This window comes from Lycium ferocissimum, chromosome 10, assembly GCF_029784015.1.
Source record: "Lycium ferocissimum isolate CSIRO_LF1 chromosome 10, AGI_CSIRO_Lferr_CH_V1, whole genome shotgun sequence".
Taxonomy (NCBI): domain Eukaryota; kingdom Viridiplantae; phylum Streptophyta; class Magnoliopsida; order Solanales; family Solanaceae; genus Lycium; species Lycium ferocissimum.
In genome coordinates this window covers 19,273,054-19,289,979 of record NC_081351.1, presented here as the reverse complement: position 1 = coordinate 19,289,979, position 16,926 = coordinate 19,273,054, and positions in this window count along the sequence as shown.

Sequence of the window (16,926 nt, the reverse complement as noted above, 5' to 3'; positions counted from 1 at the left end):
ATATAGGAGAAATGCCGCCCAATTTTCTAGAAATAAGCTACTAACGTTGAAATACGTTTTAAGCCTTTCCGTAGCTTAACCATAGTTCTTAACGTCTTAATATAGGTTGAGGTACTTCGGGCAGCGTATACGTATTGAATCACGGATTAAGCGTTAAAGGTATGTAAAGCTATCCTTTTTTTTTTTTTTTGGCATGATCTATGTGAGACAAACAGACGATGAATGTATAAACTCCAAAGAAGCTCATATTCTTATAGACACTAGGATGGCTAATGTTCTTGATTTCCAGAACCTATTTCATTACGTCTTGATACGTGTCTATGATTCCTGAAGTTCTATTTGATATAATCCATAGTGACATTCGAGGGTCTTGGACATGAGCACACCGTTGTCTTTGATACTCAAGTGTTGGTTCATTCTACTTATTCTATTGAGTCTCAGATGATGATTTAGTTTGCATACGGTTGCTCACTATTCTGCTCGTGCATCTTTGTTAATATATCTTTTACCGAGTCCCGGGCCGGGTATGTTTTCGTGCACAGTTTCACTGCATTGTTCACCGAGTCCCTCACTCGTGTTGTTGTTACTGAAAATGATCTTCTTGTTGCTTGTGGTAAAAATGATATCAATCTTGTTTGTGATGATTCTACCTGGTTTGTGGATTCAGGTGCCACTTCATGTCATGCCAAAGAATGAATTATTTTTTCTTCTTATATCCGGGTAATTTTGAAAATTTACGGATGGGTAATGATAGTGAGGTTGAGGTACTTGAAATGCTGGCACGATGCAACGAAAAGTAAGAGCGGTTCGAGGTTGGTTCTTAACAATGTCAAGCATGCTCCGGATGTTCGTACGAATTTAATTTCTGTAGGAAAGCTTGATGATGATAGTTATGATCAAACCATTGGTGGTGGCCAGTGGAAGCTTCTTAAAGGTTCAATGGTTGTGGCTCGAGGTTACAAGATGTCTGACTTGTACTTATTTTAGGGCTCCATTTGCAGTGACTCAGTAAATTTGGTGGAGAATAATACTTCATCAGAGTTATGGCATAGAAGGTTGAGTCATATGAGCGAGAAGGGGATTGATAACTTAGCTAAGAAGAATTTGCTTTCTGGAGTAAAACAAGCAAAGTTAAAGAGATGTGTTCATTGCTTAGCTGGGAAATAGAAAAGAGTTTCTTTTCAGAGTCATTTGCCTTTAAGAAAGCTTGATTTGCTGGAGTTGGTACATTCTGATTTGTGTGGTCCTTTTAAAGTAAGCTCTCGTAGTGGTACACTTTGTGACTTTTGTTGATGATCATTCTTGCAAACTCTGAGTATTTCCTTTGAAGTCCAAGGATCAAGTACTTGATGTGTTCAAGACTTTCAAGCCTTGGTTGAGAGACAGACAGCGAAGAAACTAAAATGCATCCGCTCAGACAATGGTGGTGATTACATTGGTCCTTTTGATAATTATTGTAGACTGACACGGTATTCGGCATGAGAAAACTCCTCCAGACTCCTCGGTTAAATGGTTTAGCGAGAGGATGAACGAACTCTAATTGAGAGGGTTAGATGTTTGCTTTCGGATGCTAAGTGCCAGATTCATTTTGGGCGGCTTATCTTGCTTGCTTATCTCTTTTTGTTGCTTTGGATGGTGATGTCCCTGACAGAGTTTGGTTTGGTAAGGATGTCTCTTATGCTCATCTGAGAGTCTTTGGTGTAAGGCCTTTGTGCATGTTTCTAAGGATGAGAGGTCAAAGATGAAAGTTAAAACTAGGCAGTGTGTCTTCATTGGTTATGGTCAAGACAAATTTGGCTATCGTTTCTATGATCCAGTTGAGAAGAAACTTGTTAGAAGCCGTGATGTTGTGTTCTTTGAAGACCAAACAATTAGAAATTTTGACAAAGCTGAGAAGGTTGATTCTCAGAACAATAAGAGCTTAGTTGATGTTGACCCAGTTCCTGTGACTATTGCACCTGAAGAAAATCTTCAAAATAATGAAGATCAAGTTGATAATGAAGATAGTGATCATGTTCAGAATAACCAGCATGATGTTGTTGATGCTCCTAGTGGAAGATGATGTGGTTGGCCCTTGACCGATTTGCTATTTATGTTCCGAGTTCTCTCAGAGGATCTATTAGAAAGAAAGTACCTTCATCTCGTTATTCTCCCAATGAGTTTGTACTCTTGAGCGGGGTGGGGGAGAACCTGAAAGTTTTGATGAGGCCATGGATAGTGAAGAAAAAGAAAGGTGGTTTGATGCTATGCAAGATGAGATTAAATCCTTGCATGATAATCATACATTTGATCTGGTTAAGCTTCCTAGAGATAGAAAAGCTTTGAAAAACAGGTGGGTTTTTAGGGTGAAACATGAAGATGGTAACCCAGTTCCACGGTATAAGGCTAGATTAGTTATCAAAGGCTTTAATCAGAAGCAGGGAGTTGATTTTGATGAAATCTTTTCTCCAGTTGTGAAGATGTCATCCATTCGGGTTGTTGGGCTTGTTTCGCAAGTCTAGATTTAGAGGTTGAGCAAATGGATGTTAAAGCTGCTTTTCTCCATGGTGACTTAGATGAAGAAATTTATATGGAGCAGCCAGAAGGTTTTGAAGTCAAGGGTAAAGAGAATTATGATTGCAAATTGAAGAAGAGCTTGTGTGGTTTAAAACAAGCTCCCCAAGCGGTGGTACAAGAAGTTTGGTTCTTTTATGAGTCAACGGGGCTTGAAGACTTCAGATCATTTTGTTTTTGTGCAAAAATTCTCTGATGGTGACTTTATCATTCTATTGCTTTATGTTGATGACATGCTTGTTGTTGGTCAGAATGCTTGTAGAATTCAGAAGTTGAAGCAAGAGTTGAATAAGTTTTTTGCCATGAAAGACTTGGGACCAGCAAGGCAGATTCTTGGCATGCAAATTGTTCGTGACAAAAAGGCCAAGAAGTTGTGGTTATCACAAAGAGAAGTACATTCGAAAGTACTTCGCGGAGTTGACATGGATAAAGCTAAAGTTGTCAAAACACCTTTAGCTATGCACTTTAAATTGAGCACGAAGCAGTGTCCTTCCAGTGATGGTGAGAAGGAAGATATGAAGAAAGTTCCTTATGCTTCAGCCATTGGCAGTCTGATGTATGCAATGATTTGTACAAGACATGATATTGCTCATGCTGTTGGTGTTGTCAGCCGTTTTCTTTCTAATCCGGGAAGAGAGCATTGGAATGCATATTCATGGCCTTCTTGTTGGCCTCAAGCTGCCCTTTTGGTCTTTCATCTTTTCAGCGCTCTTCTCACGAGCCATCTTTGCCTTTTGGCCATAGCCTCCACCCATGGTTTTGTTTGTTGCCATTGCCTCCACCCATGGTTTTGTTTGTTCTTTGATCTAAGCCTGTACAAATTAGAGTTTTTTTTTTTTTTTTTTTTTTTTTTTTTTGAGGATGCAAACCGAGTTATTATGCTTGTCCTTGCAAGTTGCAAGATCTTTGGATTATTAATTTGGTATATTTAATGTGGTGTTGGCGGATTTGTATGCTTGCACAAGTTGTCAAGCTCTTGTTTTGCTATTTATATGTTATTATGCTTGCAAGTTTATAGTTTTTTCTTGGTTAATGTCTTGGTTATAAGGCTGCAAATTTAGAATCTCATTATTTTTGTTATGTTTACTCTAAAACTGAAATGAAAATAGTTACTTGTTTAAATTTCTAACAAACCGAACAAATTGATTTGTGTAACCAAACCAAAATAATAAAAAACGAATCGAATTGAACCTAGAATGGATCGAGTTTGGTTGAGAATTTTAGAAAGCCGAAATTCGAAATTTCAACTCGATGATGGCCAAAACCGAACCGAACCGATTCGTGCACAGGTCTATTCCAAACCTTTCCTCTCTCTCACGGTATCCTTCCATCCATTTTCAGTTGCTCTAATCAATTTACTCCTCTCCCTCCATATTCTCCTCGTTTTTCCCTTTTCCCTTTTCTATTTGATTGTTCCATCTAATTGTCTCTTCCTGTTGGCTGTTCCCATGTTCAGATTATATATGCGTACTTGATTCTTTAGATTTAGGGTATATGTGGGCTTTCTCTGTAAACTTTTGCTTTAGGGGATTTATTTATTTCAAAGTTCAGTGTTTTCCTTTGCGTAGGTGTTGTTGGAAATAATGTTATAGATATTATAGCTTTCTTATTGCAATTTTGTTGTTCAAAATTGCTTAATTGAATCTCTTATTGGCTAATTTTTGCGTACTCCTCTTTTCAGGTCTTAACAATTGCTCCCTAAGATCAAATCTTGGTTCTCTCCTCAACAATTGTGAGCAAAGCTAATCTCACACATTTGTGCTTTTTGATTTCAATTTACCTTTTTAGACTTGTTAAATTATTTTGGTGAAACGCGTCACTTATTTGTTATTAGCAGGTTGAATAATTTGCTATTCCTTTTGTATTCTAATTATTTATAGTTTCATAGTGGAGATGTGGAGGAGTGCAAAATGAGGGCCTACAGAGGTCATTCTTGAAACTTTCTACAGCTCATTTATACTTGAGTACTATATTCTTCGATTAGAATTTGTTTTTGTAGTCGTATAGTTGGTTTTGGGTAATGAGGGAAAAATTAAATTCGTACTTTAAAAGTAAATATATTACGAGCATGTGCCATGAATTTCTGTTGTTTTATAAAGCTAGATTAGAGAGGGCTACAGAGATGTGGCTAAGGGCAGAACAAGGGCCTGTAACGGTCACTCTTGAAACTTCATTGGTTCATTTAAACTTTAGGTATATATTTTTCTGCTTTTTATTTTAGTTATTTTGCATTTTGCTTTTCTGGGTAACGAGGAAAAAAATGACATTCTTAGTTTTAGGGTGGATGTATCAAAAGTATGTGCCAATAACCGTAAGTCCATAGAGCTTGCTTCGAGAGGGTATTATGATAATATCAGTCATCAATATATTTCTTTTCTTAAATTTTCCGTTGGTAATTTTAGATGACTTGGGATCTTAACTTTACTCTTTTCTTATTTAATTTGGCCAAGGATTATTGTTCACGTTGGAGGTCCAAGAAGAGCTGGAGAATCTATTCATAATATTTAGAGACCTAATGACTTTGTGACTGCTTTTATAGCACCAGTTAAGCATTCCAGTGAAAGTAGATGCCCCTGTTACTAAGTTTCTTAGCATTTCGTGTCCTTTGAGATGACTTAGCTAGAGTGTCTTATAATTTTGTATTGAGTTTTTCTTCTGTTGTAGATCTTGAATGAAAAGACATAATAGCTTCCGGAAAATGAAATTCTATGTTCAAATATTCACAATCTGTAAGTTGGTTTAATTTTCATCTTAGAATTGTTTTTTTTTTTTTTTTTAATTCTTCATTTGAACTTTTATAGAATTTCTATTCATAAGCATTCCAAGTTTGGATTATGATCTTTGCTTTATGTTAGAATCTCATAATTCTACTATTTATACCTGCATTCATTGAATATATAAATGAAAAAGAAATCCTTATTGCAGATATCAAAAATTCTCTTAAAGTTTTTACTCTAAAGGTTTTTTCCCTTCACTTTCTCCCTTCTATACTTAGTATTAGTATTTCTGTTGATTCTTTTGTTTTTAATAGTTTCCTTCCTGCTTTTGAATTTCTTTTTAGGATGTAGATAGTGAGATCAATCTCTCATCCCTCCTACTTATCCCTTTCAAAGTATGAGGAAGATATCAATGGAGCAAAACTCAAGAAAGAATTTAGCAATTTGATCCTAAATGTTTCGAGTATTATCCGGTTATGCAAAATCCTTTGGTTCTCCATTATATCTTTGTTGCTTCGGGGCTTTTGCCTTTGATTGTGTTTCTGCTTCTGGTGTGTTAGTACTATAGCTAATGACAGGAAGATGTAGGAACTTTCTTTCTTTTATGCTAATATATCTCCTATTAATAAAGTTTTTTGCTGTTAAGTTGTCTATCATTTAGAAAAATCTACTCAATTTTTGATGCTAGAGTAGAGTTAAGTTCATCCAACGACCTCTCGCCCCTCCCCCAACCCCCACCCTCCGCTCCCCTTTCTCTCGGACAAGTTTGTGTATAACTATTCTTAATTTATTGGTGCCTGGATATTAGCAAGTATGCCAAAATCTCTCTGAGAAGGTATTGTGTTTAGCGGATGAGCCCCGTTGAATTATAAATCTATATTGAAGTGACAACTCTTTAAGTTAAAGTGGTAATTGTCTAGATGATAAATTCTATACTTTTCTAAATTTATGTTTGAGGCATATGTTTTTCTTTTCCTGAAGTTGGTTGCTATTCTTAAGTGTGTGCAAAGGGCATGGGTTTCACAAGACTTTAAATATGATCCCTAATATGCTAACTGCTTCACTACTTAAGATACTGTGAACATTATGATGCAGCACAATAGGAAGAATTTAGCATAAAATCTGATGTGATCCTTCAGTTAAAAATGAAATAGCAAAAGAGTTGAAATTAACAAAGAGATTGGAAAGTTATCCAGAAAAATGCATCATCTACTATTCTTTAGTGCTTCCAGTGTTGCAGTTGGTACTGCCCAACCTTGGCGAGGCTTCAATCCATTTTTAATAAGTACTATTCTCGGATTAAAGTCTTTCACAAAATTTTATTTAAGGTTTTCGTCTCTGTTTTCTGTGAATGAGTTATTAATTTGTTGTAATTTTTCATACCAGAATTATGAATATGGTTGATTATTAACGAATAATTCGTTTTACCAAAATTAAGACACGGACTACTCAACATTATTTTGATACTTTTAGGACCGCGTGAAGCGCGGGTAAATTCACTAGTTATTATATATTTTTACATATTTAAAATAATTTGAGTTATGAAATAGAAAGTGTTGAAATCAGAATGTCATCATAAAATAAAATTCCTAATAATTGCGGAATGATGTAGTTTCCATCTAGCAAGAAATACCTGATGCTAATTAAGATAGTATAGCCTCTATGGTACGAATATGTTTATGAATTCTTGCTCTAAATCGAAATGATGCATGTAAATATCTTTCATGAAATTAGCAAAAACATAAAGAAATATAGATTTTCACAAAACGTACAAACAGAGCACAATAACTATGTATTATGTTCGACCATAAAATTACAGAAAAATAATAATAGGAAAATAAGATGCAACAGAAAAGAGAAGCAAATCTAGCAACTTCTATCAACAAATAAACATGAATACAGTAGATGTGTTCTCATGTTACCGGTGATAGATATAGTAAGAGTCCTCCAGGGGCTGATACAGTTAAGGAAAAAATTTAGTTAGTGAAATATTGGTCCAAAACCTGTAGATCAGTCATAGAATGTTTCAAAAATTTGTAATAGCGGTCATTGAAGGCAGCTTTAAAAATGGAGGAAAGAAACTTTGCTTCTACACCTTTTGTTTCTTCAATATATAGAGGTTAAAATGACTCTTTATATGGCGTACCGTCAATAATCGCAATAAATAAACAGTTACATATCTTTCAAGATTCCAAGAATTAATGTTTATCCAAATACTCTATAATTATTTGTAGCTTTCATGTTCATTTACATTATATATGAAAAAATGTTCAGTAGTGAAAAAATAAAAACTAATGGAAGTTAAAAGAAGCATTCGTTTTTTCAAAAATAAGAAAAGAAAAGAAAGGACAATGCATCTATTGTAGATTAAACACTTGCTGATGCAAGATGCTGTTAAATGTCCCATGAAATTATTTAGAAATAAAATGAATACTCAGCCCCTAAAGACTACTAAATGCATTGAACGCTATACTATTTGATGTGTAAGAGTCATTATTGTGGCTGATTAAAGGTAGACAAATGAAAAGGCAGGCGTTGAACTTTGATTTATTAGTTGAAATTACCACATTCATGGGAGCTATCATTTAACATTTAATAGGATACTAATTTTGGTTAATTAGATATTTAATTAGATTTTGATTAAGTGTAGGGTAAAATGGTAAACTAACTTTGAAGGTGGGAGCTTCCCACTCTTAGTATAATATGATATGATATGATATGACATATACATGAAAAAAAGGGCAGCCTGGTGCACTAAGCTCTCGCTATGCGCGGGGTCCGGAGAAGGGTCAAACCATAAGGGTCTGTTGTACGCAGCCTTATCCCGAATTTCCGCAAGAGGCTGTTTCCACGCTCAAACCCGTGACCTCCTAGTAACATGGCAACAACTTTACCAGTTACGCCAAGGCTCCCCTTCTTAATATATATACATGGTTGGGATAAAAGCTACTGAGTTCACGTAAACTCATAACGAATGTTATAAATTTGTCCTGAGTATCAATTAGTGGTGTGAATAATATAAGTTAATTCTGCTTGATGCAAACCTGAACTCAAGTGCATTGAACTAGCAGAAATATTCAAAAAGCAGGACGTGTTGAACAAAAGAAAAATGGAGTTACTAGTTTTGAATTTGTTTCTTGATCAAGTGAAAGTGGCAGCCGAAAAAGAGCATATTTGATGTTTTTCTTAAAGAACCATTTGAAATTTATTAAGAAATTGGAAAATACAAAAAATAGAGGGGACCGGACCAATACCTCTACAAATCAAAGTTGAGAAAAGATGACATATCTTTGATTCTTTTTACAGGGAAAATTAGCAAAGTATAGACAAGTGTGATTTCCGACTCACAAGGAATGACGATTATTTAGTAAGTAGAAGTATTGATCATCACGATACAATTTATTCTTTGTTTTCCGTCTGAGCTGAGTTTTGAATGATACCAGAACATATTTTGTTTTCTTTGTATTTGATCTAGCGTACCAATGCATTGCATTGAAAATTAGTCCCAAATTTAATTCATCAGAAAACTTGAACATTCATATGCCTCGAGATTTATCTGTCTTGAGCTACTTTCCCGATTGCCTTATGATTTTGGATTAAACACTCAAATGCTTTCACGTTTAGAAGTTATATGCTTGCACTTTAGAGCAATCTTATATTTAGGCCAATTAATCATATCATCAAGGACATTCTTAATAGGTAAATGTTTAGCTTGCTATTGAAATTCCTTAATGTAATTAAGAAAAAAGATGAGATAACCTCATAGATTTATTAACTGAACTTTGCGGTTGAATCCAATCAGCTAACTGATAATATAGGCTGAATATGTAACAAACTATTGATAAACGAAAACTCATGTCTTTATTCATATGGTAACAAACACTTCATGAAACATCACAAACTAGGAAAGTAAAAGCTTATATTTGCATCACCACAAGAACATAATAAATTTGAATCCTGCAATTTTAAAAAAATGAAGATTTAAGTTAAGAGCTTTAAGGATGAAGGAGGTAGAAGTAGAATACATATACATTGTTTTTTTAAAAAAATCTTTTTTTTTTTTTTAAATCACAAGCTTCGAAAGTAAAGCTTTTATTGCATCCCAGCAACTCAATATACATGAATCCTGCAATTCCCAAAAATGAAGAGTTAAAGTTAAGAGCTTAAGGATGAAGGAGGTAGAATATATGCATTGATTTTAAAAAGTTTCGTCTGAAGGATAAAGATCAAGTTGAATATCTAGAGGTAACACACTATTTTCTTTTCTTGTGCTTTTGCATTCTCGTAATAATTCTGTGTTTCAATTCGTCAACCATCTTCGAAAACCATCTTTGGATTTTGGGTTGCCATAATTACGTATATTACGGAGAGTACAACAATTAGACCACAACCGTAACCCATAAGAAACGCCTAACAACTGATGACTGTTGAATCTCTTTCTCCTTGATCTAGATCAACTGGAGTTGTCGCTTGTGGTACCCTATCATCACCGCCACAATCTTTTGAGAGCGGAAATCCTCGTAATCCATCATTCCCTTGGTATGAACTTGATGAGTTATGACATTTCATAGTTTTGATGATCGACATATACACCAAGGACCAGGTCCTTGATCAGCCCCCCTGGGCACTGTACTAATGTAACAGCTGTAAAGCTGTGGCACTATTTTGACTTTCAGAGCCACAGCAGAACAGTCGCTGCATGTCTGATAAAAGACAAGGATCATTAGTGTCTCTATCTATATCACATGCCACTCATATGCTCTCATTTGTTCCCTATATAAACAACATGTTGGCATTTGTTTAACCTAGCACTTCAAATCATATTATTCTTATTGTTGAAAAGAGCAGCCGCCATTGTTTTCTCGGAGCTTTCAAGATCAAGACTAAATAACTCAAGGATCAGATCCCAAGACTGAAGATTTCTTAAGTCCTAGGTTGTTTAGTCTTTGTCTTTTTGGTCTTAATATTGTAAACCTACACTTCTTTTAAGAAGGGTTCTGTAGATATTTGGTTTATTAAGCTTTTTGTGTAAACGTCTGACTATAGTTAGTTCTGGTAAGTTGAGGTTCAGCTAGAGTTAGTTGAATCAGTTGGTTCTTGGCTAGAGTTAGTCAAGAGAGTGCTTGCAATAGAGTTGTTGTAAGAGGAGGGATTAGTGAGCTAATTTCTTGGTTGCAAAAGACTTGTGATCTGAAAACGTTGCTCAGTTAGTGAAATTGAAAATCCTACTAGTGTAGGTCGTGGTTTTTAATCCCTTGAGAAATGAATTTTTCATGTAAATATCATGTCTCATTTACTTTCTGTTTTTTGCTTGAGGGAGCAGATAAGGAACCTGATCCCTTATCTTTTTTTTTTGGTGGACTCTTAGTTTCTATCAATTAGTATCAGAGTAGGTTCTTTCTAAAAAGGTAACACTTAGAAAGGATCTCTCATTATGGCTGCCCTACCAAACTTCGAGCAAGGATAGTCAACCATAAGACCTCCAAGTTTTAACGGACAGTATTGTGGATGGTGGAAAACAAGAATGCATGACTATTTAATGGCTGAAGATTCTGAACTCTGGGACCTCATTCTTGATGGTCCATTTGTCCTTACAAAGACTGATACAGAGTCTGGAAAGCTAGAGGTAAAGCCCAAAAAAGAATACACTGAAACTGATAGAAAAGCCATTGAAATAGGGTTCAAGGCAAAGAATACACTGAAACTGATAGAAACACCATTGAAATAGGGTTCAAGGCAAATAAGATTTTTAATGTGTGGTATTGGACCAGATGAATACAATCATGTTTCATCTTGTGAAACTGCCAAGGAAATATTGGAAGCCCTCCTGACGGCTCACGAAGGAACCTCTCAAGTCAAGCAGTCCAAAATAGACATTCTCACCATTGAGTATGAACTATTTAGAATGAAAGATGATGAGTCAATCCAGGATATGCACACTCGTTTCACCTCCATTATCAATGAGCTTCATTCTCTTGGTGATATTATTCCAATTAACAAGCGAGTTCGAAAAACACTTGTTGTTCTACCAGGATCTTGGGAGAGTAAATTTAACGCTATAATTGAAGCCAAAGATTTGGAGAAAATGATTATTGATGATTTGATTGGAAATCTCAAAACCTATGCGGTGGAGAAAAAGAAGGAGCTTGAAAGACGGGAGCCAAGGAAAGATAAGAACCTGGTCCTTAAAGCAGCTAAAAGTGACTCAAGTGGTGATGAATCTAATATGGCCTACCTTACAAAAAGGTTCCATACGATGATTCGTAAAAACAGTTGTTTCTCCAAGATAGGAAGCTCCAGCAAGAACTTCAAACAAAATGACTTATGTCACAAATGTGGGAAGCCTGGACACTACATTAAGGAATGTCCTCTTCACAAGCAAGATCACTACAAGAATGCTGACAAGGGAGTGAAGAGGAACTAGGTCCCTGAGAGGAAGTTCAACAGAAGAGATGTGGTTGATAAATTGGTAAAGCAGTATCGTTCCCAAAGAAGACTTAATTGTTATATTTGAAAATAGATTAAACAGTAAAGAAATCAAGAGCTTTGTTTTCAAAATAGATTAAACCAAAGCCAAGAATGACCATAGGATATAAAGGAGCACCCATAGGATTTAGAAATGTTTACTTCACTTATTGCACGTGTCTTAGGGGTTTTAGATTATATTCTTAAATTCCTTCACAGTTGTGAATTTGGACTTTATATTGTCTTTTCTGATAAAATTGGGTAAACACAATATAATTAGCAACAGCCTATGTGTCACTATTTTTCATTTAATCTTCTCTTCAAAAATACTCAATTTTGTTTTCTCATTCATTAAAATATAACCAAATTCTTCTATATAGATGTGCAGTCACCATATCTTCAGGAGTACTTGTTTCTGCCTTCCTCAAAAACTCTGTATTCGTTTTTTAAGATGGGTAATTAATTAAATAATTACTTCTTTTGGATATGATTGATTTTTCGTACAAGAAATCTTACTTAAGCTTCAGATCTTGCGGTAAAGCGACACTAGAGATGAAAGCTAAAGCCTGTACAATGCTATGTTGGCATGCCTTTATATTGAAGGAAAACTTCTACCCATGGATTTCCCAGGTGGGCGTGAATGATCACCTGCGTGTTTTCTTTTTCTCATGTGGTTTTGAGAGAAGTCAAATTAAACAAGTGATATTAATGACTTAATGTATGAAACAGGCCGTTTTAATCCTTGTTCCGCTTTTGAAATTCTTTACCCATAAAAAAGTCAGGAAATCCGCTGTTGAAGGTGAGAATTCTCATGATTTCATGTATTTTTTCCAGTTGTTGATGCAATTTAATATTTTTTGCTGTTTAAGGCCTACACTTTCTGTTGCGTTCTGCTAAACTAGCTGTTGAGAGAGGGATTGCTCAAGACGAAAGTGAGTCATGCTTCACGAATTTGTCAGACCATATAATACTGGCTCTGTAGAAGCTTTGCATGAGGTTGTTTTAACATCAGTACTTATGTTGTTTATTTTTCTTCTTTTTTGGTGTGATAATGCTTATGTTCGGTACCCGCAAGGTGGATCAGTTGGTTGAGCATGGGGCTTTCATAATGGAGGTCTCAGGTTCGAAACCCCCTTGACAAAAGTAGGGGATTTGCCTTTTGGGTCGAGCTCGTCGCACATGATTTGCCTAGTGCGGGTTATCTCTCCTGTGTGGTTTGCGGGCTATCGTACAGAGCGGGGTTTACCACCCGTGCGCAAAGGTAGCAGCGGCCGCCGGTTCCCTTGTACCCATTGAGTGCACACGGGGTAAACCCGCTTCGTGCGATAGCCGCAAACCACACAGAGAGATAACCCGCACTAGGCAAGTCATGTGTGACGAGCTTGACCCGAAGCCAAATCCCCTACTTCGTCGGTAGGGGTTTCGAATCTGAGACCTCAATTATAAAAGCCCTATGCTCAATCACCTGAGCCAACTTGCGGGTACCGAACATAAGCATTCTCCCACCAAAATGCTTATGTTCGATGCATTTGGATAATAAGAAAGTGATATTTGATATGTTATCTCATGCAGGAGTTTGAGACAAAAATGTTGTAGTCATGTTGAGAGAATTGAATGATTGTCTGCAGGTTGGTTTATGTTTAATACAGTTTCTTTAATCTTGTTGATCCAAGTTTGCAGGTTGAACTTTTTAAATATGATCAAAATATTGGCCTTTACATACCCACAGAGCAAATAATTCCAACTTATAAGGTCACTCTAAATCTATGAACCTATTTCTTTTCCTTCACTAGAGATCTAAACAAGACATCCATCCAAACTCATCAGTTATATTCTATTAGTTGCAGAATAAAGCTGAGCACAGCTATTGTACAGTTATATTCTCCTACTTGCATTGCCTAATATATATGCAGGAGATCAAGTAAAGTAGAAGCTCCTTGGTTAATTTATGTCTACAAACTAAAACATGGTTAAACCAATAAAATGCTTAAAATTTGCATGTGGAATTAAATTTACTATAGACGGCGCAGTAACCAAAGTTTTCTTGAGATGACTAGACAAGACTGGCGAGTCTGAGAAACAGCTTATTAACTTTGTATTAGCTTGGCTCCATAGAGAAAAACTACCTTTCAGCAAATCCCTGTTAAGCCAGGTTACGGCTATTATTAATAATGTTTCATTAATATTGTCAAAACAAGGAACAACAAAAGCAGCAGCAAGTAAGTTAGAATGGCAAAGAAATGTTTTTGTTATTATGATCCTTTTGTGTCTTCTTTCAGATTTGTGGACCACTTCTCAATGAAGGTCAGGTTCATAGCATTGTGGATGAGATGAAGCATGTCATTACAGAGAGTTCAAGTAGAAAACAAGAACTCAAAGAGAGAGCGAAAATGGAAAATTTCGATGCTGGGGAAGCTGAATTGTTGAGGGAGGAAAGCAATCAAGAAAATTCAGTTTTTTGCTATGTATGTTCTATATAAGAATGACAAATCACACTGTGTTGTCTTTCTTCAAGCATTTCACTTTGAATCTACTATTATTATCCAATCATTCTAACTTTTTTACTAGGTTGGTAATATATTGCTAAGTTGCTCGGACTCTCCAAAATGGCTGCCGTACTCATGTCGGATCCTCCAAAAATGCACTACTTTGGAGGATCTGACACGTACCCCTCGACATTTTTGAAGAGTCCGAGTAACATAGACATATTGTGCACATTGATCAGAACTTTCAAGGCTTCTTTCTTGCCTTTCCTTGATGAGTTGTCATCATATTTGTTACCAATGTCGGTAAGTCATAACCACTAACCTTTTAGTTTGTTTTTCATTATATATTATTATTTTCCACATTCATTTTTTCTTGCTTGTGAAGGCCAAGGAGAAGACGCCTAATGAAAGATGGACATCTATTTTAATCTTTGATGATCATATGGAGGAGTGCCCTGAAGCAGCTCTAAAGTAGGTCTATATAGTTGTAGGGTTTTTTTTAAAATGGGTTCCCAGATTTGATAGTTACTTCCTGTAAAAATTAGGTACTATGATCCATGTCTTCCTTTAATTTTGGATGCAAGCATTGACGAACGCCCGAATGTTAGACATGTTGGTACATCTTGGTAGTAATAGCTTTAAGTCAAGTTGCATTCATATTTGTGCTTATGTTGATGTCATGTTCAGAATGCTCTTTATGGACTTTGGCTTTGGGTGGAATACGATCGTTCTTCTTTCAAACATTTTGTTGGAGGTATGATATTGTTGAATGTGGTATTGAGACCGTTTTCATCATCATGAGAAGGGGATGACAAGTGATATGTTTTTTTTTTTTTTTTTTTTTTTTTGTGTATTTACTTAATCTTATGACCTGAACCAGAGGCTCTGTCAAGGATCAATTTAGTGATAATGCACTTATGTGCTCGTGAACCTGAGAATGAAAGTGCATATGATAATGTTGTTTATGCACTTGGTAAGATATGTCAGTTTCATGGGGAAAGTTTCGACTTAGCCCAGGTATGTTCTTTTATTTGTTTATGTATTCTTATACCTTCAGTTCATAAATATGCGCGAATTGGCATGCCAAAATTTCAGTTAAAATTTGGGTACTTCATTGCATGCATTAAATAATTTGAGAAATGTCATAATGTTTGGATCACATTATTTTTTTTGCAACACTAATGTACAGAGATTTTAAAATCTAAAGTCAATAAGTCACTGAACAACCACAAAAACAATTGCCAAAAAGACAACGTACAAACATAATGTCTGATGCTTGTTTAACCATGCATATAGAGATCTACAAGAGTTCCCTATAATTCCTTTCTTGTTTGTTTTTTTATTTGCTTTACCCTTAGTCAAAAGACATTTTAGTTAAGCCCAGTGAGGACTTTTCTATAAGTAACATAATTTAATTAATGATACTGTATATGCTTGTAGTTTCCCCATAATTCTTATTCCAAGTCATTTGGTAGGCTATTCCAATTTGGTTGAATTGCCTGCCTATAAAAGCGGACTTGGAGGAAGGCAAAGATGTTCATAAACAGTTGTGTTCAATGATCGAAAGATGCTGGATTGGTTTGCTCTTGTCTTTATCCTCATTTATTCTGGATTGGTTTTGTTACCCTAGCATTGGTCATTAAGGATGGTTACAGGGTAACAATGAAACCCGGTTCTTGCTAACTGCATTAATGCTAGTTTTATATTTGCTTTACAAATTAATGATACTGCAGCTGGAACAACTCTGATAAATTTGGTACAGCAAAATTCCATTAGATGGTGAGACCCTTTAATGCATTGACAATTGACTTATCTGATGTGGCGCTGGCAGGGATATGACTTGACAAAAATCTTCTTGTTGCTGGTTTTCACACTGGGTATGTTGTTGTTGTAAAAACATAGAAATCTCCAGGATTTACAGAAAAGTTTCTTTGTATTTTTTACTTGTGCTATATGTATTTTTCTTCTTATAAATCATTTGACAATCAGGGATGCTATCCCTAATAAACAAATTTAAAAAATGCAACCGCGTAGAAATACTTTACAAAGATCTTGAATCAAAAAATGTTAATTGGGTGATTAACTTAACCTTGCCTTTTTATCTCAAATTCCATTTAGATAGCTTATTGATCTACCAACATGATTGTCTCATAATATATGTGGCCTTTTTATCAAAGGAATCTTTATTTATCTGTAGCTATTCAGTAACTGAGAGTTGCTTCTTCTATAGGTTCTATGTGCTGGAGAGGTTCTTGCCATAGAAGAAACTACAAAACGTATAATTAATCTTTTGAGTCATTTTCAGCACACACTTCCACCAGCCACGTGGGCATCGACAGTTTCCTTGTTATTGCCTCAACAAGAGATGGAGTTGGAATCCCTTTTATGACCTGAGGAAGATGTTAACATTTCAATCGATGCAATGAAGTTACTAGTCCTGTCAACTTGTGGGAGTCAAACATTTTGATGCTAAATTACTGAAGGAGGAAAAAGGGCAAGAAGATCGGTGATACATTTAGCTGTGTACAACCACATTTAGCATGTTAGATTTTGTACTTTAAATGTGGAAAATACATTTAGCAGTGTACTCATTCTTGACTTACTAATACGAAGCTGATGAAATGTAGCATTCAACAAACTCGATCCCTAGTTGGATACTCTACTGTTGTACTTCTGAAATTGTAGAAGAAGTCTATATCCAAAAT